The 21,956-nt window shown below is 43.4% G+C and overlaps 1 protein-coding gene across 1 annotated transcript in view; it reads right to left on the reverse strand.

Moving 5' to 3' along the window:
• Positions 1 to 19,221, reverse strand: part of RHOC (ras homolog family member C) — an 85,639-nt gene extending 66,418 nt beyond the window's left edge. The window contains exon 1 of the mRNA XM_075333510.1: positions 19,071 to 19,221. The gene's annotated coding sequence lies outside the window, so the exon portion shown is untranslated. The remainder of the gene's footprint in view (positions 1 to 19,070) is intronic.
• Between the last annotated feature and the right edge of the window lie 2,735 nt (positions 19,222 to 21,956).

Consider the following 21,956-nt stretch of genomic DNA (forward strand, 5'->3'; position numbering starts at 1 on the left):
CCATAGAAATGGCTGGGGAGTAGCTGTGCTGCAGATTTTCGGAAAATCCGCGGCTTTTCCGCGAGAAATCCGAGGCAAAATCCGCGCATTTTCAGCAGCGTGGGCACATATGTGATGGGAGTTTTTACAAAGATTTGTGACTTGTAGAAGTATAGTTTTGTTTTACATATCAACTAAACTTTTTTTTTTTATAGATCAATACTACAAGTGAAGAAACTTTGAAACATATCCAATTAAAGAAAAATACCTCATTCCCCACTTAAAAGGGAACTAGTCAGGTCCACTATGCCCTTTAACCCAGCAGCATTGATATCTGAAAATTCCTAACCTGCGCTGTTCCTATGTTAATAGGTCCCATCACTAGTCATTGTAGCGTTATTTTCCACAGACTAGCAGGCCCCCTTTTCCATGTTATCACGCCCACAGGTGATCATGCACATGAGTCCGTTCTGCAGCCAGGACATGTACACCCGCCTATGTTATACCCACAGGGACTTTATAACATGAAAAGAAGGCCAACTAAACTGGGGAACCAACGCCCCAATGACTAGTCACAGCCCTAATTTATAAGGTTTTTTTAGTTTTTTTTTAAACATTCATATTAGTGAATAGCGTTATACAGGGCTGGTTAGGGAGAGAATTTAGTCATACAGGTATAAATGCTGCTGGGTTGAAGGCCATAGGGAACTTGACAGGTTCCCATTAAAAGCCACCAATATTCCTTTCTCAACATCTTGCACTGATTACTCATTCTATAAACAGAATTGCCTTCACAGAGGACCGGTTACATGCTGCTGCCCAAAGAAGTCTAAGGAGGGGAGGGTGCTGCTGACCGTGAAATGGAGACAAAAAGGGGTGGACATTAGCCTTTGCATCCCTTTGAGGACTTTGTACACTATAAAATAGTGTGAAAAAAACAACAATATTTCTATCCAAGTTCTACATCCTGAAAATAGTTTGTGAATCTGAAGTTTAAAAAAAAATAAATAAAAATATAGATTATAAATTCTAAAAGTAAAACACGTCACTCAGAGCAAATTTGAGGATTTTGAAGGTTTTGCTTCCTATACACCTTGCTTGCCAAACACAAAGACCGATCTGTGTACGACCTGATTATCCAGAGAAAACTTTTTTGGGGGCTGCAAGTTTGGGTTTATACAATTAGGTTACAACCTTTACTGTGTATATCAAAGCCCAGTTCAAACTGTATTCTGATATCAAAGAGGCTTTGCGGCACCTAAATTAATAATGCAAAGGAAGCTGTTAAAAATCACAATTCTACGCATGATGTTAAAGGGAACCTGTCACTTTGTTTGGCCACTCAAAGCTGTGGCCACCACCAGTAAGCACTTATATACAGTATTCTATAATCCTGTTTAAGAGCCTAGGCCAATCTGTATAACAAAAAAAAAAAAAAAAAAATTAATATACTCCTGTGCGACAGTAGGGTCCGAAAGGCGTCGCTGATCTTAGTCCGACGCCTCCTGTCTTCCTTCCATCATTGTTCTCCATTTCAGCTCTGTGGATGAAGCCTCATAACGTCACCCACACAGAGGCAGCCATTGCGCTCCTCCGCACACGCACATTTGCCCTGCCTGCAACAGGGCAGAGAAAAGTATTGTAATGCGCATGCACAGGGAAAAGTCAAAAAGTGCTCATGCATGCACACAAATACTTTGGCCTGCCTTCAACAGGGCAGAGACAAGAGCATGTGCGCAGGAGAGCAATTGCAGCCTCTGTGTGGATGACATAGGACGAGTCATCCACACGGAGCTGGGAAGGAGGTCAGTGATGAGAGAAAGACGACATCGGACCAAGAGCAGCAATGCCCGTTGGACCCGACCACCCCACAGGTGAGTATAATAAATCTTTTTTTTTTTTAAAGTTCTACAGAGTATATTTTAAAATTCTATATAAGGACTCACTGGTGGTGGCTGTAGCTTATAAAGGACAAATCTGGTGACAAGTTCCCTTTAATTCATTAGCTAAGCAATGCAGCCGTGTAAAACTGGGTTCCCAGGTTCAAATTCCACAAAGGAGATAATCCGCAAGGAGTTTGTATGTTCTCTTCTTGTTTGTGTGGGTTTCCTCCTGGTTCTCAGGTTTCATCCCACACTCGAAAGACATACTGATCAGGAATTTAGATCATAACCATCCCCATTGGCGCTCACAATATTTGTAAAGGGCTGAGGAATATGTTGCCAGTCTTTAGCAGTTTGTGACCCGCCTCACGGAGCGTGCCATGGGTCGCTCTTAAATACAAGTCTATGAGAGACTCATTCTTGCTCGCAGACGTTTATTGATAGCTTGTTGTAACTTCTGGCCAGTGAGATGTTATGGGCACAAGATGGCATTGCGGGATCGGAGCTACGCCGAACAATGTGAAAACAGAGGGCAATTATAAGACCAGGTGCACGGGACTTAGATTTCAAGCACCACTTCAGCTGTGAAATACACACGGCATAGCTTTAGAGGATTGCGGTTCTATTTTTCAATAAGAATTCCCTCTATTCCTTTACATTATTCATTTAATGTTGGATGTTCTTTAAGTCAGGTCTTAACATGAGAGGTTTAGGTTTACTGTTTTGTGTGGGGCTGTTAAAGCTTAGTAGTCCGTCTCACCCCTTCAGTTGTGTTTTTTTTGTTTAGACAATTGAGGTGGTCGTTATATTCCCTTTTTTCTGTAGGCAATACTGTTCATAAGGGAGCAGTAATATTTTTACGAGGCTTTTTTAAAATTTATTCATTCTGTCTCCTGTGTGTCCATCATGAGGACTACTTGGGGTATGGTTCCCTTACGGCATCCTTCCTGATCCTGTAAAACTCACGTGGATGGCGAGAGCAAAAAAAAAAAAAAAGTTATGCCATTCTAGAATGCCCATCTTAATATCTTTCTGGTCTGGTTAGACAGGGAAACTCTTAGTGAGGGACTTTTTTTTTGGAATAGCTGTGATAGACTGCATCCTCGTATATGTGTGACGCGCGCACATATTTATGACAACCTGGACAGCTCAGCTCCATTAGGAACCAGATAAACCACTACTCAGATATGAAGTACAGTGCCTTGCGAAAGTATTCAGCCCCCTTTAATTTTTCAACCTTTTCCCACATTTCAGGCTTCAAAGATTAAAATTTAAATTTTATGGTGAAGAAACAAGTGGGACACAATTGTGAAGTTGAACGAAATGTATTGCTTATTTTAAACTTTTCTAAAAAATTAACTGAAAATTGGGGTGTGCAATATCATTCGTCCCTTTTACTTTCAGTGCTCACTCTAGAAGTTCATTGAGGATCTCTGAATGATCCAATGTTGTCCTAAATGACTGAAATATAATCCACCTGTGTGTAATCAAGTCTTCGTATAAAGGTATAAATGCACCTGCTCTGTGATAGACTCAGTGTTCTGTTTAAAGAACAGAGCATCATGAAGACCAAGGAATACAACGGGCAGCTCCGTGATACTGTTGTGGAAAAGTTTAAAGCTGGATTTGGTTACAAAAAGATTTCCAAAACCTTACCCGGCCGTCCCTCAAAAATGTCATCTCAAACAAGGAGACTGATCAGAGATGCAGCCAAGAGGCTCATGATCACTCTGAACAGCGGAGATCTACAGCTGAGGTGGGAGAGTCTGTCCATAGGACAACAATCAGTTGAACACTGCACAAATCTGGCCTTTATGGAAGAGTGGCAAGAAGAAAGCTCTTTCTCAAAGAGATGCATAAAAAGTGTTTAAAGTTTGCCACAAGCCACCTGGGAGACACCAAATATGTGGAAGAAGGTGCTGTGGTCAGAGGAAACCAAAAATCGAATTTTTTGACACAATGCCAAGCGATATGTTTGGCGTAAAAGCAACACAGCTCATCACTCTGAACACACCATCCCCACTGTCAAACATGGTGGTGGCAGCATAGTTGTTTGGGCCTGCTTTTCTTCAGCAGGGACAGGGAAGATGGTTAAAAATGATAGGAAGATTGATGGAGCCAAATACAGCACCATTCTTGAAGAAAACCTGTTGGAGTCTGCAAACGTTTTGAGTCTGGGAAGGAGATTTGTCTTTCAACAAGACAATGATCCAAAAGAAAAAAATCTACAATGGAATAGTTCACAAATAAACATGTCCAAGTGTTAGAATGGCCAAGTCAAAGTCCAGACCTGAATCCAATCGAGAATCTGTGGAAAGAGTTGAAAACCGCTGTTCAAACGCTCTCCATCAAACCTCACTCAGCTGTTGGCAAAGGAAAAATGGGCAAGAATTTCAGTCTCTTGATGTGCAAAACTGATAGACACATACTTCAAGCAACTTGCAGCTGTATTCGCAGCAAAAGGTGGCGCTACAAAGTATTAAGTTAAAAAGGGACAAATAATATTGCATGCCCCAATTTCCAGTTTATTATTTTTATAAAAGTTTAAAATAAGCAATACATTTCGATCAACTTCATAATTGTGTCCCACTTGTTATTGATTCTTCACCAGAACATTAACATTTTTATCTTTATGTTTGAAGCCTGAAATGTGGGAAAAGGTTGAAAAATTCAAGGGGGCCGAATACTTTTGCAAGGCACTGTATATAAACTATGAACCTCCATGACTTCCTTTCTAATCACATCTGCTGGGACAATGTGTAGAGTGAAATTTTCATGTCAAGTACAAAAATGCAAACATGAAAAAAATTGATTTTATGCTCTCTCAATCGAATTCTACAAACACCAAAAGGGAATAAAAAAAACAAAAAACGCACAAGTGCAGCATTCACTAAACTAGGAAGTCTGACACCGGTGCAAAAATAAGAGTCAAACATTAGTATTTTGGGTGTAAAGCTATGTACAGAAGCGAATAAATAAGCAAACATTTATTTTGACCATTTGTAGACTTAAAAGCAACTTTAGCCACTGGGCAAGACATCAAAGATCGCATTGAAAATCAAGAGTCCACATGACATTTCCAAGGACGAGAAATAGAACTGTTGTAAATTCTGAAAACGAGAAAAATACTGGAGATGTTAATGGACAAATCATAAACACGTTACTCCACGGAGACCCAATTATCTAAGTCTTTTGTTTCAGCGCTACAGCTGGCTACGGTTACTAAGGGATGCAGATTTTTAATTAGTGCCAATTCTGACAAACACAACCAAGCAAGTTTAATCCTGGAGTAAATGATATGTCTAAAGCAGCAATGTAGTTAATCTGAGACTACCAACCTTTCACAAACCATTAAAAACGCTCAATGCCTACACAGATCATGCTTAAATTCCAACAAACTCCCCTTGAAGGATTGTAATTTCTCAAAAGAACACTACAAGTGCACAATACAAGATCGTAGATTTCTATGGGCACCAGGATAAGGAATCAGAAGATGGAGGTTTAATATCAATAGGGCGTGCAGTTCCCACTGTGAATATAGAATAAGTAGGAAAGTTATAGATTTCACATTCAGGCCCAGGAGCATCAACTTGTGCGTCTGCAGCTGTGTCCATGGATGGACCCCAATGGATCAATTCTCTAGAATGCTACCTCGACGGTTTTCACAAGGAGAATTCCAAGGATAACCCATAAGGCATGGATATTCATATTCCTCTGGAAACCCATTACTTGTCATGGACTAATTTCCACATTGTACACTCTCAGTGCATTGAAGGATCACTAATCCAATGAGATCGTAGTATCCACAGATAATTTTATGCAGTTTCCAAAAGGTGAATGTTTACCCACTACCTGGACAACCCCCTTATTAAATTCAATAGTTCCTCATATTAAAAGAAAAAAAATAAAACATTGTAATCCCCACCAGCACTGGTGTCATTCCAGAGATCTCAGCATTGGACCTCCCAATGCTATTGTGATATTCTTAAGCCATATATGACTAGTGCTGAGCGAGTAGTTAGCGAGTACTGTCCGCTACTCGCATATTCGTTATGAGTAGCGGGCGCAATGTAAGTCAATGGGAAATACTCGCTAAGTAACAAGTAACCTGAAAGCAGTACTAGTTGCTATTTACACGAAAAGTACGGCAATACTCGCTGAGTAGAGTAACCCGAAAGCCATACTATTCGCACGAAAAGTATGGCTTTCAGGTTACTCGCTACTTAGCAAGTATTTCCCATTGACTTACATTGTGCCCGCTACTCGTAACGAATATGCGAGTAGCGAACAGTACTTGCAAACAGCATAGCGAGTACGAATAGTTAGTTACTCGCTCAACACTACATATGAGTGCTCCAGCCTACCAGCAGTCGCTATTTGAAGTACTTAGACTTCCCCAAGATGATGTCAAGAGTTGTCTGAGAGAAGCAGGAGAACTGCAGCCCACTAGCAGCTGTTGATTGGCTACAGAGCTCACGAGGCATAATGTGACGCCCTGGACTATTCAGGTCGTCACAGGGTTCTGCACACTCTTAGTGCAGGATTCAACCCCCCCATGGTTCTGGGTCTCCATCCTGCAGTAGTGCCTCCACCAGCATTCACAAATACTAGATGCACCTTGCACCACAGCTGTCAGGTACACCAGTGGTCTCCTTAAGCAGGAATAGGGCCGCCCACCTAGGGGGTCAGACAGGGAGGTGTCAAGTCAATTGAGTGGTAGCCCTCGAGCTGTGGGGAGCTCTGAGTTGTAGCAGACTAGGACGCAGACGGTGGTCTGGACCTAGAGGAGTCGGACCCCCTGTCGCAGGGGATTGAGGCTAGGTGCCTGGGACCTGTCATGGAGAACAGTCAGCAGCCTGGGTCTAATCACCAGTCCGGGACCGAAGGTACGTAGGTGGTACACGGACCCTAGGTCGGGGAGAAGCTTTAGGCGAATCGGCAAGTAACCTGCGGAGGACAGGGCCTATATGGACTGTTTCCACCAAGCTCAGATCGGGGGCACTAGCGCAACGAGGGGGGATAGGGCTTTCCAAACAAGCGGCCCATTGAAATCCCAAGAGTGAGCCCCTGAGAGCAGGCTCCCTCACTTAGCCATAGCTGGGAGCGGGGCCCGGAAAGCTCCAAGCTAACTGGCCACAAAGGACAGTCCAAATTTGTGCCAGGAGGCAGGTCACGGACCACCAGGCAGTGCTGCAGGGAATGGGACCCGAACAAGCTCACCTCGAGAGGCAACGGCAGTCAGAGACTTTGTTTACCCTGTTGTCAGTGTCTGTTTCATTGCTGAGTGAGTACCTTACTGACTCCTGTAACCAACGAGCTTGCGCTCCCCCTGCACCCCATACCACCATCCAGAGTCCCGGGCCCTTTCCCTACTCGTGGAGGGTAACATCATCTTGTTACCCCCACTCCATCACCCCGGGTACTTCCAACGGCAGCACTCCCAATTACTGTACACCACGGGTAGCGTCACAAACTACATTTCTCCCCTGTAAATAATCCTTTTTATTTGAGTGTGGCCCCAAGCCCCTGGGTCCGGTAACCCTTGAGCCACGAGTAATCACCACCGGATCCGAGCGGTTCGATCCGCCGCAGGGGCGGCACAATAACAGTGCACAAGCCTTAGGAAATCCGCTCTGACATTCACTGGAATGTCACCGGTACGGTAGATGAGAATTTTTTATTTTTTTAAATTTTTAAGTGGGTTGTCTAGTCTTCCAACTAAAGTCTGCAGTCACTAGATGACAGCGAACACTTGAATCCTTACTCCATGTGCAACACACTGTCCGACTTCTGTGGTCTTGAGGGGTGACTGCAAGTAAACAATTCACATACATGCAGTCACGTGCCGACTAAACCTTGCTAAATATAAACTAACAGTGACCAAGAACATTTAGTTGGAATATGGCTGCAATTATGCAAATCACATACTTGAGGTCACGTGACTGTCTGCTCTCGCTGGCAACACCAGATAATCCAGTGCGCATGCTGTAACGTTGCAGGAGTCATAGCGTGACTTCAGACTTGGGCTGCTTCACACTTGCATTGTTTTGCATCCGTCACAATCAGTTGTGTGACTGATGCAATGGATGCATTGCAGATAGTGGCACAAATGATGTGACCGATGCTGCAAAAAAAAAAAAGGATCAGTTTTTTGTGTTTTTTTTTACTGTTTTACCGGCGGCCGGCTTTTGTGAACGATCAGCTTATCGGCTGGCGAGCGATCAGCTGATCGTTCACAAGAGGCAGACGCCGACCGATCAGCTGATCATTCCCGCCGCTGGAACTGAATTTACAGTCCATGGTTTTTTACTGTGCGCATGCTCACAGTAAAAACGATCTGCTGCACCCAAAAAAAACACTACATTCAGCGTTGCTCCCGCCTGACGGTCTGTCAGTAAACAACTGATCCATCACGTGGCGGATGCAACACAGGGCCATCAGTCACAATCCGTCGCTAATAGAAGTCTTTGGGTAAAAAACAGATTCCTGCAAAATATTTCGCCGGATACCGTAATTCCTCAAGGCGACGGATTGTGACTGATGCAAAACAATTCAAGTGTGAAAGCAGCCTTATTAGAAGACTGGACGAGCCGTTTAAACTGGGGAATTCATCAGTTTAGAAAATATGTCCAAGTAGTGGAAAACCCATTTAAATATAACATGTTGGCTCTCCTAACAGGTGTATTTTAGTAAATACTGATATTCTCTTTTTTTTACCCTGTATTTTTCCATTCATCAGTTAGTAGAAATGAATGAACTGGCACTTGGGTGACACTGGTCGAAGTTTATCCTGGTGCACAGATTATATCCATCTAACGAGCATGGGCTCTGCTGAGACATCTGACATAGGAATAATATTGCCCGTTTGTCAGTTTATTCATTCATTTGTATGGATTAAGATCTAAAGATCAAAATATAGAGCTACCCAAAATACTGCTGCAGAATTATTTAATAGGAAATGCAAATATTTACTAAAACTGACATGTCAGGAGAGTCGACAGATCAGCTCTACATAAAGGAGCTAAAATCTATGACCAAAAATAACAACACATGTAGAGCAGTTTCTAAAGCCATGACTCATTGTGGAACACATTACAAAATCAGAGAAAAAAAAAGAAAAAAAAAGAAAAAAAAAAAAAAAAACAAGCAAAAAGATCTACATGGCATTTCACCAACTGCGAAAGTCTGACGACAGATTATTCACTTAATATCTGTATTGCCCAATACGAGACAATCAGGAGCGAGCGTTCACTACAATGCGCATTTCCCAATTGTCACGCGAGATAATCACTACAAGCAGCACATAATGCAGTGTAAACAGAACGTGATGACGATTATATTCTACGAGCAAAGAACAATTACGGTAAATTAAGAAACATTCTGTGTGTATAACATTTTGGACACTTGTGTAATCCGGCAATTAAATGACCAATGGTCTATTTGTAATTAGCAAATTAGCAATAGTTCGCTAAAGTCAACAGGTGTAAGAGCACCTTGAAGGTCCAGTCACACGCACAACGACTTACCAGCGATCCCGAAAACGATGCGACCTGATAGGGATCGCTGGTAAGTTGCTGGGAGGTCGCAGGTGAGATGTCACACAGTCAGATCTTACCAGCGATGCAGGAACAATACAGGTCGCAGTAGCGACCTGTATAGCGATCTCAGCAGTCACTGTGACCCTGTCACACAGTGTCAAACACAGGGATGTGTCCTGCCCAGCCGGACATCGCCTTTGAAGAAAATGGCCTGGACCATTCTGCAACGACTAGAGATCTCACAGCAGGGGTCTGATCACTGGTAGAGGTCACAGAGAGATCGCTAACGGGATCGCTACTGCGACAAACCGTGACTCAGCAGCGATCTCACTAACGATCTCGTTATGTGTGACAGTACCTTTAGAGTAGGAGAACACTAGCGTCGTCCGTTAAGACAGGTGGCTCCTCACAACTGACAGCCAGATTGGTTTATCGGTCTCTGCAAAGAGAAAAAAAAAAAGTTTTCCCTTTAGACCCCAGTAGAGGTTCTCATTCAGCCAGAGCAGATCTCATACTTTGCACTGACGAGGGACAATCATCCCAAAACACAGTGTCTGCAAATTGAGATTCTGATCTGGCATAAATCCTAGGTCATATGAAAAGGCTCGCTAAAGGGCCACTTTTGACTTTTAGGATTGCTACTTCCAATAGATGGCACTAGAGTTTGTCTCCTTCCTCCCTGAAGAGACAATTTGAATATTAGGCCAACGTCACACTTGCGATTGACTTGCACGAGTGCAATGCGAGAAAATCTCGCATTGCACTCAGATCAATGTTAAACAATGACGCAGCTCCAATCTTTATCTCCGTCCAAATCGGACTGAAATGAAAATAAAAAACAAAACCGCAGCATGCTGAGATTTCTAGAGTTTCTCGTACGAGACTCTCCAATGAAAGTCTATGGGTGCGAGAGAAAAACTGATGTCACACGGATGACACACAGACCATCCTAGTGACATCCGTTTTTCACAATACAATTCTATCATGTAGCACAGAACACTGTAAATGATCCTGTATATGACTGTAAATGAGTAACAGCTGCTGAGGAAAAGAAACGGATTACACACAGACAGCACACGGAGGAAAAGTGAGAAAAAAATAGTCCTACTCTCCAGCATTAGAATCGGAACGAAGGACTTATCCAGAAAAGCATTGCAGCTATAAGACTCCTCACCACTGACAGCCAGATTGGTGTGTCAGTCTCCGCAAGGAGAAAAGTTTTCCCTTAGACCTCTGTTATATAACAGAAAAACGCTACTCTGGTTAAAAACCATCCATCCCATGACTGACACTAACAGCATTAGTCTACGTTCACATGTCCTGTAATCCTCTGTTATAACAGATCTGTTGGCAAGAAACGTGTACAAACTCAATTTTGAAAATAATGATTTTTGTAGGATCATGGGAGTCTATGGAAAACGGATCTGTTAACTGAATGCCATTTATCCATCTGTTTTTCTTGAATTTGTTAAGGATCAGTTTTGTTTGTTTGTTTTTTTTAAGGCTAGTTTCACACTTGCGTTGTGCGGCATCCGTCAAGTAGCGTTGTGTGATAGATGTAACGGATGCATTGCATATAGTGGCAGAATGACGCGATGGATCCTGCAAAACAATGGAATCTGTTGTAGATTTTTTTTCAGCAATTTACTCAACTGAGCATGCACAGTTGTGTAAAGACTGATCTGTCACAGGAATCAGTCAATTGACAGATTCCGGCACCATAGGCTTCCATTTTAAAAATGACAGACGCCGACGGAATCCAGCACATTGCCTTTTTTTGACATTCTGGGAAGCGCAGAAAAACGTTACATACTGCGTTCTTTCCACCCGGTGGATGCAACGCGTCAGCAACACAGATCCATCAGTCGCAATGTGTCGTCCATACAAGTCTATGGGAACCAGCGAAATCTGTTAACGGATTGCGCTGTTTTCTAAAACTGCGGATTGTGACTGAAGGAAAAAAACGCAAGTGTGAAAGTACCCTTACGCGATCAGTTTCAAATGGAAGATAAATAGCAATCTGTTAAGAGATCCATTTTTCATAGACTCCAAAAAAATGTTTGTACAACTTTGTCAATGAATCTGTTCTAACAGATGAGTTCTGGACACATGAATTCAGTCAGATGGCAGAATGAAGTATATCGGGGTACGTTTGGTTTCCATTTGGGAGGCCATCATTAACCGGAAGAAACTGCAGAAAACTGGGCTTGCAATGGAGGCCCTGAACAGTGTGAACCCTAATATTAGAACTCGGCACACTTCAAATCACAAGGTATAGTTCTGTTTGTCATTAGGCAGTCCAAAAATATAATCACAGGGCCGGCACATTACCAAAGTAGACGTTCAGTAGTGGGCCACCCCTTCTTCAATGAAAGGCAACATCTTCAATTCAGAATGCACCTACCGTACGCTGCGGTTCTGTATACTACATTCTACACCACATACAAAAAACTCATCCCAAAAACAGTGAGACTGAGAAATCAGAAACACAAGTCTGCCTGTATAATGTGTGCAAAACATGTTTGTGTTGGTGCTATGTCTTACCCATTCGAGAAAGGGAAACAGCCTTAAAATTTTACTGTCACTGCAGTTTCTAGACCAGTTTCTTGCATGTACACATTCATGTAGGAACAGCATAAAACACTTCCAAGATGAGTTTACAATTTGTAAGTTTCACAAGGAAGTATGAAAATAGTGCCAAGTCATGTAGACTAATGACCAAGATGGTAGTCATCAATATGAGCAATAGTAATAATTGTCACCCCAATCAATGTAAAACCTGTTAACATATGTATGAACTAAGCGACTTCCTCAGAAGGCTCAAATTATATGCTCCAGAAGGTCATCTAGGTTGTCAAACCTAAAATTCAACAGTTCAGGCATCACTGAAGACATGACACATGGGACAATCCTAGGGCTTGTTTGTTTCTCAGGAAAGACTTAAATACAAGGAAAATAAAAGATTCCCCTATTTATGGGATTGGTCTTTATTTTCGGTGGGGGGCCGACATGCAGCCCTCCCACCGATCAGCTGTTATTTTCTCCAGTACACACCTGATGAACACTTTGGGGTTGGGTTTTGCAGCGCTGTTTAATATGAAGAAGTTGATGTTGGGTACTACAGAACGCCTCCTATTCTTTTGACTTCCTGCAAAGAGCTCTGCAGTATGTCCATGGCAGGCATCGAGCAAATAACAGCTGATCGCCAACAACGCTGCTGAGTGTCAGACCCTTAGGCTATGTGCCCACAGGACAACGTCCCCGCGGATTTTGCAGCAGGTTTGTCCGCAGGTTTACCGCAGCTGCTGCCCGGAATTCACAGTTATCCATTGCTGCGGGATTCAAGCATTTTTTGTCGCGGTAAACCTGCGGAACAAGTGTGGAAATGCCTGCGGAAGTCCCAGCCTCTATCTCCATAGTGGAAAGGTGGGACATCCGCAGATATTTCTGCATGAATAATTGACACGCAGTTACATGCGGCTGCGGGAAATCCGCATCCGCACATACCGCAGCCTTGATACAGAACTCCCCAAATCCCATAGGATAACATGGGGAGTGTCTGTACTTGCTCAAACCTGCGGATTTATCTGGAAAATCCAGATTTTTCCGCAGCAAAATCCGTGGGTACATTGTCCCGTGGGCACATAGCCTAACGGATCTGAAGTTGTGACCTACCCTACATCGAGGCCATCAATATGGTGTGACCAGAAGATTAAAGGGAACCTGCCACCAGTTTTTTTCACTAGGAAACCAAAAGTGTCACCTTCTGCAGCTCCTGGGCTCCATTCTACGAACGTACACCTTGGCCCTGACTCCCCTTCCAGACGCCAAAAATAACTATAAAACCTGACCGTTAGGTATGCTAATGACCTGTGGGGCTCAGATTGGAGTGCTCAATTTCGTCTCCTGTCCCCCCCTTGTGGCCTTCTTCGCCATCTTCCTTTCATGATTGATGTGATGACACTGCCATCATGCGCGCTGCTCAGCCAAAACTCGCTTCTGTGCCGTCATTCCCCCGGCTCACGCAGTTCGCCCTCGCGTAGTGCATGCGCGAGATTATGGTCGGGGACGAGGATGATGCAGGGGACGTCATGCACATTGCTGACCATAATCTCACGCAAACAACGCACCGGCTCGTGCGAGGGCAAACTGCGCAAGCCAGGGGAATGACTGCACAGACGCAAGATTTGGCCGAGCAGCGTGCATGATTATGGCGGCATCACGTCATTCATGAAAGGAGGATGGCGAAGAAGGCCACAAGGAGGGACAGGAGATGAAAATGAGCATGCCCGTCTTAGCCCCACAGGTCATTAGCATACCTAACAGTCAGGTTTTATAAAGTTATATTCGGGGTCTGCAAGGGGAGTCAGGGCACAAGGTGCACCTTCATAAAATGCAGCCCAGGAGCTGCAGAAGGTGACACTTTTGGTTTCATAGTGAAGAAACTGGTGACAGGTTCCCTTTAAGTAATACCTACTATAAACCCTTAAAGTGAAGCTTAACATTCAGCAATTAAAAAAAAAAAATTCTAGAAGCAGCAAATCTGTAATCAAATGAGGGGAAGGAACAAAAAAACAATTGGGGGGGGGGAATTTACAAATCAGTTTGCGATTAGACCATGACAAAAAGTTTGCCCACAATTTAGCTCATTTTACCATATAATGTAGCATCGTGCTGTAGACTAATTTTGCCTTTAGTATTGTTCTGTAATCATATGTTAAAACAGATCCTGCATATAAAGTAACTGACCTTCGGGTTTCCCTGGATCCTAAATTCTATCTATTAAATATACCACTTGCTCAGCTGGGGAAAAGAGTGAAGCGGTTACTGTTACATATAACTACAGCAGCTAGATGTCTGATTGCCCGCAACTGGAAGTTAGCTCATCCACCCTCACTTACCGATCTCCAATCTCGGATCCAAGATGTGAGAAGGATGGAGTATCTATCTGCCCAGTCAAATAATACAGTAGATCATTTTGAGAGTGTTTGGTCACTCTGGGACACTTATTGGGCCAATAAAGAATAGTGAGGTATGGTCTTGATGGAAGCCTGATATATTCACGCTCCCCACTCCACCCCCCCCTTCCTTAAACTTCCCTGTTTAGTCTTGTATTGTTTGTCTTGTCACATCCCCTGTTTTTATTGTATCAGTGGATAATAAGATATGTATACTGATTTTTGGTTTACAGTTATTGCTCACATGCTTGTGAGACATACCTATGCATCGTATACTTTTTCCATGTCTGTTAAAAAATTTAATAAAAAACATTCAGTTATGAAAAAAAAAAAACAGATCCTGCAGAGATCTGTTGGCAAAAAAAAAAGTTGGGCAAATAACTTATCCGTTTTGAAAAAAAGATTTTTGAAGGATCCTATTTTTAACATGGTAGTCTTCAGAAAACTGATCAATTAATGGATCCTCTATTTGAAATTGCTTCAGTAAGAAAAAAAACATCTTTTAAAAATGAAAAAAAAAAACAAATAAAAACAAAACGGATGACTAAGGGGTACTTCTCACATAGCGAGATCGCTGCTGAGTCACAGGTTTTGTGACGTACCAGTGACCTCATCAGTGATCTCGCTGTGTGTGACACTAAAGGCCCAGTCACACTAAACAACTTACCAGCGATCCCAACAACGATACGACCTGATAGGGATCGCTGGTAAGTTGCTAGGAGGTCGCTGGTGAGATGTCATACTAAGCGACACTCCAGCGATCCCACCAGCAACCTGACCCGGCAGGGATCACTGGAGCGTCGTGGAAGCATGCTGCGCTTGGTAACTAAGGTAAATATCGGGTAACCAACCCGATATTTACCTTGGTTACCAGCGCACACCGCTTAGCGCTGGCTCCCTCCACACCTAGCCACAGTACACATCGGGTTAATTACCCGATGTGTACTGCAGCTACATGTGCAGAGAGCAGGGAGCCGCGCACACTGCTTAGCGCTGGCTCCCTGCTCTCCTAGCTACAGTACACATGGGGTTAATTACCCGATGTGTACTGCAGCTACATGTGCACAGAGCAGGAGCCGGCACTGACAGCTGAGAGCAGGGACGCTGGTAACGAAGGTAAATATCGGGTAACCAAGGGAAGGGCTTCTTGGTTACCCGCTGTTTACCGTGGTTACCAGTGTCCGCAGAAGCCGGCTCCCTGCTGCCTGCACATATAGTTGTTGCTCTCTCGCTGTCACACACAGCGATGTGTGCTTCACAGCGGGGGAGCAACAACTAAAAAATGGCCCAGGACATTCAGCAACAACCAACGACCTCACAGCAGGGGCCAGGTTGTTGCTGGATGTCACACTAAGCAACATCGCTAGCAAGTTGTGCATCAGCAGCGATGTTGCTAGCGATGTTGATTAGTGTGACGGTACCTTAAGCAGCGACCTGGCCCCTGCTGTGAAATCGCTGATCGTTACACACTGCTCTGGTTCATTTTTTTGGTTGTTGCTCTCCTGCTGTGAAGCACACATTGCTGTTTTTGACAGCAGGAGATAACGATCTGAATGTGCAGGGAGCCTGCTTCTGTGGACGCTGGTAACCAAGGTACACATTGGGTAACCAAGCAAAGGCTTTTCTTGGTTACCCGAATTTTACCTCGTTACCAGCGTCCGCAGCTTCTAGAAGCCTGCACACGTAGCCAAGGTACACATCGGGTAACTATAAGCAAAGCGCTTTGCTTACCAACCGATGGTTACCAAGCACAGCGTTGTTACACTGATCGCTGGTGGCTGATCTCTGATCGCTGTGGAGATCTGCCTGATTGACAGCTCACCACAAATTTTAATAAGTACAGTTTGGAATTTTTAGTTCTGTAGTGCACATTTAGTGCTGGCTATCTTGTTTTTTTTTTTCTATTTCAAAATAATGTAGTTCTCAAATTCAGTAGAGTATATAAAAAATGTAAAAAAGCGGGCGTGCATGAGATTTATAAAAATTAGCTTTTCAGGGACTGTAAAAAGCAGCTTTTAGATTAGAGAAGTAAAGATGCACCGAATGTAATACTTGATGCGTACTCCGACTGACCCACGGTATACTGTAATTAGATAAAAATTGAGACTTTTATTCCCCATGAAGGAACAATTCCAGAGAGTCTTTTCTTGCTCACTTATTGCCAAGCCTAGAAGTTTATGAATAAATAGACAAATGAGTGTTGCCATTCATCATGTCAACGGGCCACATTCCTACACGGACATAGGTAGCACCGATCGGACAGCATCAGGGTGCAGGGACACGGCCCAAACTGGTCACACCCTTTATTTTTTATTTTACAGGTTTAAAAACAAAAAGGAACACCACAATACACAGTTATACAAAAATTATCCAAAATAGTTATTTTATAGTATATAGAATTATTTCCTAAACAGACTTGTGAAAAGCGCCAGTCGGTGTGTATCTCGATCCAGGCTGGATGGCTCACCATCTACCCTGATGAAGACTGGTAGCTTCCCACACTTTCAGAATCTTTTTTGCACATTTTGCTAATAATTTTAGGTTGCACTTTTTTTCTAAGCCTATCAAGAGGAGCCGGCTATAAAACGTGAAGAAAAAGACATTCATCTAATACCGATAATAGGAAAAAAATGCCAAACTAAAGTGTACAGAGTTCAGTGCATTTCATATTGCACTACAGACTTAAATATTAGGTTAACCGAAAAGAAAAAAAAAAACAAAAAAAACAAAAAACAAACTTAAAATATTACAAACATTACAATGACAATGCCATAACTACAAATATACAACTTACTAATGCTGGTAAGGAAATAACCCAATCTCAGAAGCTGGTAACAAATGCATACTCTAAGAATAGAGTGGGTTTGGGGAACAGCATTCGGTTAAAGGGAACCTGTCACCACTTTTTTGGCTATAAGCTGCGGCCACCACCACCGGGCTCTTGTATACAGCATTCTAACATGCTGTATATAAGAGCCCAGGCCGAGGGTATAACAAAACACTTCATAATACTTACCCGACGGTCGCGCTGTGGGGCTTATGGGCGTCTCCGTTGTCCGGTGCCGCCTCTTTTGGCCATCTTTGTACTCCTTCTCTAGCCGCGGTGCATGACGGGCCCGACGTCATCCACACTCGCCGGCATTCCGGTCCTGAGCAGGCGCACTTTGATCTGCCCTGAGCAGGACAGATCAAAGTATTGTAGTGCACCTGCGCAGGAGCGGCGAGTGTGCATGACACAGCCATGTCATACACCCAGGCTTCAGAAAGAGGACGAAAATGGCCGAAAGAGGAGGCGCCGGCACCGGAGACGCTCATAAGGCCCACAGCGCGACTGTTAAGTATTATAAAGTGTTTTTTATGTTTACCCCCGGCCTGGGCTCTTATATACATAGTTACTTAGATTGAAAAAAAGCTAGGTCCATCTAATTCAACCTTCCTCCACCAGTTCTACATTTTGTCTCAAAGTAATTTATAACCAACATTGTGTGCACTGAGGAAATCATCCAGCCCTTTTTAAAAAGCCGTTGTAGAATCTGCCATTACTACCTCTTGTGGTAGGGCATTCCACAGTGACTGCTCTAACTGTAATTAGCATGCTGTATATAAGAGCCCGGTGGTGGTGGCCGCAGCTTATATGCCAAAAAACTGGTGACAGGTTCCCTTTAAAACATTTTTGGAGACAGCATAGTGAAAGTTCTTATGGTCAGTTTTTGTCCAACAATATATATATATATATATATATATATATATAATAAAAAAAAATAAAAAAAAAAAAGCTGAAAACTGTTAATGGGGCGTATTTCATAATAGTAACTGAAAGTTCCGCATTTAAAAAAAATATAAAAATAAATAAGAAATGCACTGCAATCTGTTTGAATGATTAACCATTCACAGTGGACAATGAGGCCTGAAGTAGCAAAACTTATTTAAACTGGTTTCCATGGAAACTGAAAGCGAGCTTCCCAAGCTGGTAGTCTGTAGAGCAGCTCACACCCTCATTCCTCCCCACATCTCCGCCCTCCGCCATCACCCTGGAAGCCACCTCTACACAGGACACTCCTGTCCCTCACTCTCCACCACAAGGAGAACTGGTTTCAGATAAACACTGGGCTATTCTTATGGGTGTGTGTCCATAGGCTCTGCTCCAAAGTGTCACAGGCAATAACAGCTCTGTGCAGCCACAAGTTCATGCTTCCATAGAGAAAAGGAGCAGAAGATACAATCCATCAAACCCTAGGAACCATTAATAATTCACTGTTTATAAATATGGAGCAGTAAACAATAAACAGCTCTGTCTGAGAGCAGCAGAGCAACCTGTCCTGGCTGCAGAGTCTACAGACACAACCTGTGGATACAGAGCCACAGCCATTCACACTGCTGATACTGACATTAGGATTTTACCATTAAATAGTCACAAAGGACTGAAACTTGTAAAAAAGCACAATAAACTTTACAATAGAGCCAGAAACTGTAAACAGACATAGTAAACAGCAGCACAAGGCATAGTAAACAACAGCACAAGGCATAGTAAACAGCAGCACAAGGCATAGTAAACAGCAGCACAAGGCATAGTAAACAGCAGCACAAGGCATAGTAAACAGCAGCAATGTCTAACAAGCGAGTGTGGTGTAGACTTGCTCTCCTGTAGGTGTGGTACGTGCCCCTCTGGCACTTCTCAGACCCCCTGAGCTGGGATGGCAGGGGCTCCTCACCTCAGTGACTCTCCAGCAGCTCCTCTGGAAGGATCAGGTCTATGGGGCTCGCCCGGCAAGGACCGCAGTGTGCTGAGCAGAGAAGTGACAGGCAGCTCCACTCCCTACTCTCCAGACTGCAGGCTTCACTGAAGGAAGGAGGGGCAGCTCTGTGCTAGAGGAAGAATTAAATCCTCCACCCCCTCAGGGTTCACTATGACATCATTGTCAAAGGATTGTGGGAGAGGAGGTTGAAAGGAAAAGAAGGCAGCTAATTAACCTGTGTGGCGCTGGAAATGTTCCATGTCAATATTGCACAGGAAGGAGATAACTTCACATGTAGGACTGCTAGTCTGAGGACTGCTGGAGGAGGAGGAGGAGGATGTATCTACCTGTTATTGCTCTGTCCCTGGCATAGTCTGCAGTGCACAATCACACTCCCTTTCCCAATCTCAATATCAAGCACAGATCCTCTGGTCAGTTGGCAGAGCTTTTACTATAATATGCTGTTTCCTACTATGTGTCACCTTCATGATCAAATATTTTCTTCTTTTCAATCTAAAATAAAAAAGTAGCTTTGCAGTAGGTCTTAAAAGAGTTATTCACGACAAAAGCCAGGATAATTGTGGTATACTGCGCGCTGCTGTACAGAGAATCCCTCCAAATAATAAAAGCAATGTGGATGATTTATTGTACGCGTTTTGAAGAGATATCCCCTCTTCTTCCTCAGGAAAATCCGATAAAATCGATGGATTTATCTGTGGATTTTCCTGAGGAAGAAGAGGGGATATCTCTTCAAAACGCATAGAATAAATCATCCACTTTGCTTTTATTTTTTGGAGTGATTCCTTGTACAGCATTGCGCAGTATACCACAATTATCCTGGCTTTTGTCTTGCTTCTGCCTTTGGCACGTGGGATCGGCTGCAGCTGTTATATGTCTCTATACTGGTTGTGAGTCTCACAACCTTTCCAGGTGAGCGGTTTTCTTATTAAAGGGAACCTGTCACCACTTTTTTGCCCTATAAGCTGCGGCTACCACCACCGGGCTTTTATATAGTCTAACATGCTGTATATAAGATCCCAGGCCGCTGTGACAACATAAAAAACACTTTATAATACTTACCTAACGGTCGCACTGCGGTGGGCCTAGTGGGCGTCTCCGTTGTCCGGTGCTGGCGCCGCCTCTTTTGTCCATCTTTGTACTCCTTCTTCTCTAGCCGTGGTGCATGACGGGTTCGACGTCATCCACTCTCCGGCATTCAGGTCCTGAGCAGGTGCACTTTGATCTGCCCTGAGCAGGGTAGATCAAAGTATTGTAGTGCACCTGCGCAGGACCGGTGAGTGGGTATGACGTAGCCGCGTCATGCACCCAGGCTTCAGAAAGAGGACAAAGATGGCCGAAAGAGGCGGCGCCGGCACCGAAGAACGGAGACGCTCATTAGGCCCACTGAGCGACCGTTAGGTGAGTATTATAAAGTGTTTATGTTCTCACAGCGGCTTGGGCTGTTATATACAGCATGTTAGACTGCTGTATATAAGATCCCGGTGGTGGTGGCCGTAGCTTATAGGGCAAAAAAAGTGGTGACAGGTTCCCTTTACAGTCATATGAAAAAGTTTGGGCACCCCTATTAATGTTAACCTTTTTTCTTTTTAACAATTTGGGTTTTTGCAACAGCTATTTCAGTTTCATATATCTAATAACTGATGGACTGAGTAATATTTCTGGATTGAAATAAGGTTTATTGTACTAACAGAAAATGTGCAATCCGCATTTAAACAAAATTTGACCGGTGCAAAAGTATGGGCACCTCAACATAAAAGTGACATTAATATTTTGTAGATCCTCCTTTTGCAAAAATAACAGCCTCTAGTCGCTTCCTGTAGCTTTTATTGAGTTCCTAGATCCTGGATGAAGGTATATTTGACCATTCCTGTTTACAAAACAATTCCAGTTCAGTTAAGTTTGATGGTCGCCGAGCATGGACAGCACGCTTCAAATCATCCCACAGATTTTCATTGATATTGAGGTCTGGGGACTGGGATGGCCATTCCAGAACATTGTAATTGTTCCTCTGCATGAATGCCTGAGTACATTTGGAGTGGTGTTTTGGATCATTGTCTTGCTGAAATATCCATCCACTGCGTAACTTCAACTTCATCACTGATTCTTGCACATTATCGTCAAGAATCTACAGATACTGAGTTGAATCCATGCGACCCTCAACTTTAACAAGATTCCCAGTGCCGGCATTGGCCACACAGCCCCAAAGCATGATGCAACCTCCACCAAATGTTACTGTGGGTAGCAAGTGCTTTTCTTGGAATGCTGTGTTTTTTTTGCCTCCATGCATAACGCCTTTATGTATGACCAAACAACTCAATCTTTGTTTCATCAGTCCACAGGACCGTCTTCCAAAATGAAACTGGCTTGTCCAAATGTGCTTTTGCATACCTCAGGCGACTCTGTTTGTGGCGTGCTTGCAGAAATGGCTTCTTTCGCATCACTCTCCCATACAGCTTCTCCTTGTGCAACGTGCGCTGTATTGTTGACCGATGCATATTGACACCAGCTGCAGCAAGATGATGCTGCAGGTCTTTGGTGGTGGTCTGTGGATTGTCCTTGACTGTTCTCACCATTCTTCTTCTCTGCCTTTCTGATATTTTTCTTGGCCTGCCACTTCTGGGCTTAACAAGAACTGTACCTGTGTTCTTCCATTTCCTTACTATGTTCCTCACAGTGGAAACTGACAGTTTAAATCTCTGAGACAATTTTTTGTATCCTTCCCCTGAACAACTATGTTGAATAATCTTTGTTTTCAGATCATTTGAGAGTTGTTTTGAGGAGCCCATGATGCCACTCTTCATAGGAGATTCAAATAGGAGAACAACTTGCAAGTGGCCACCT

The sequence above is a fragment of the Anomaloglossus baeobatrachus genome, chromosome 2 (assembly GCF_048569485.1).
Source record: "Anomaloglossus baeobatrachus isolate aAnoBae1 chromosome 2, aAnoBae1.hap1, whole genome shotgun sequence".
Taxonomy (NCBI): Eukaryota; Metazoa; Chordata; class Amphibia; order Anura; family Aromobatidae; genus Anomaloglossus; species Anomaloglossus baeobatrachus.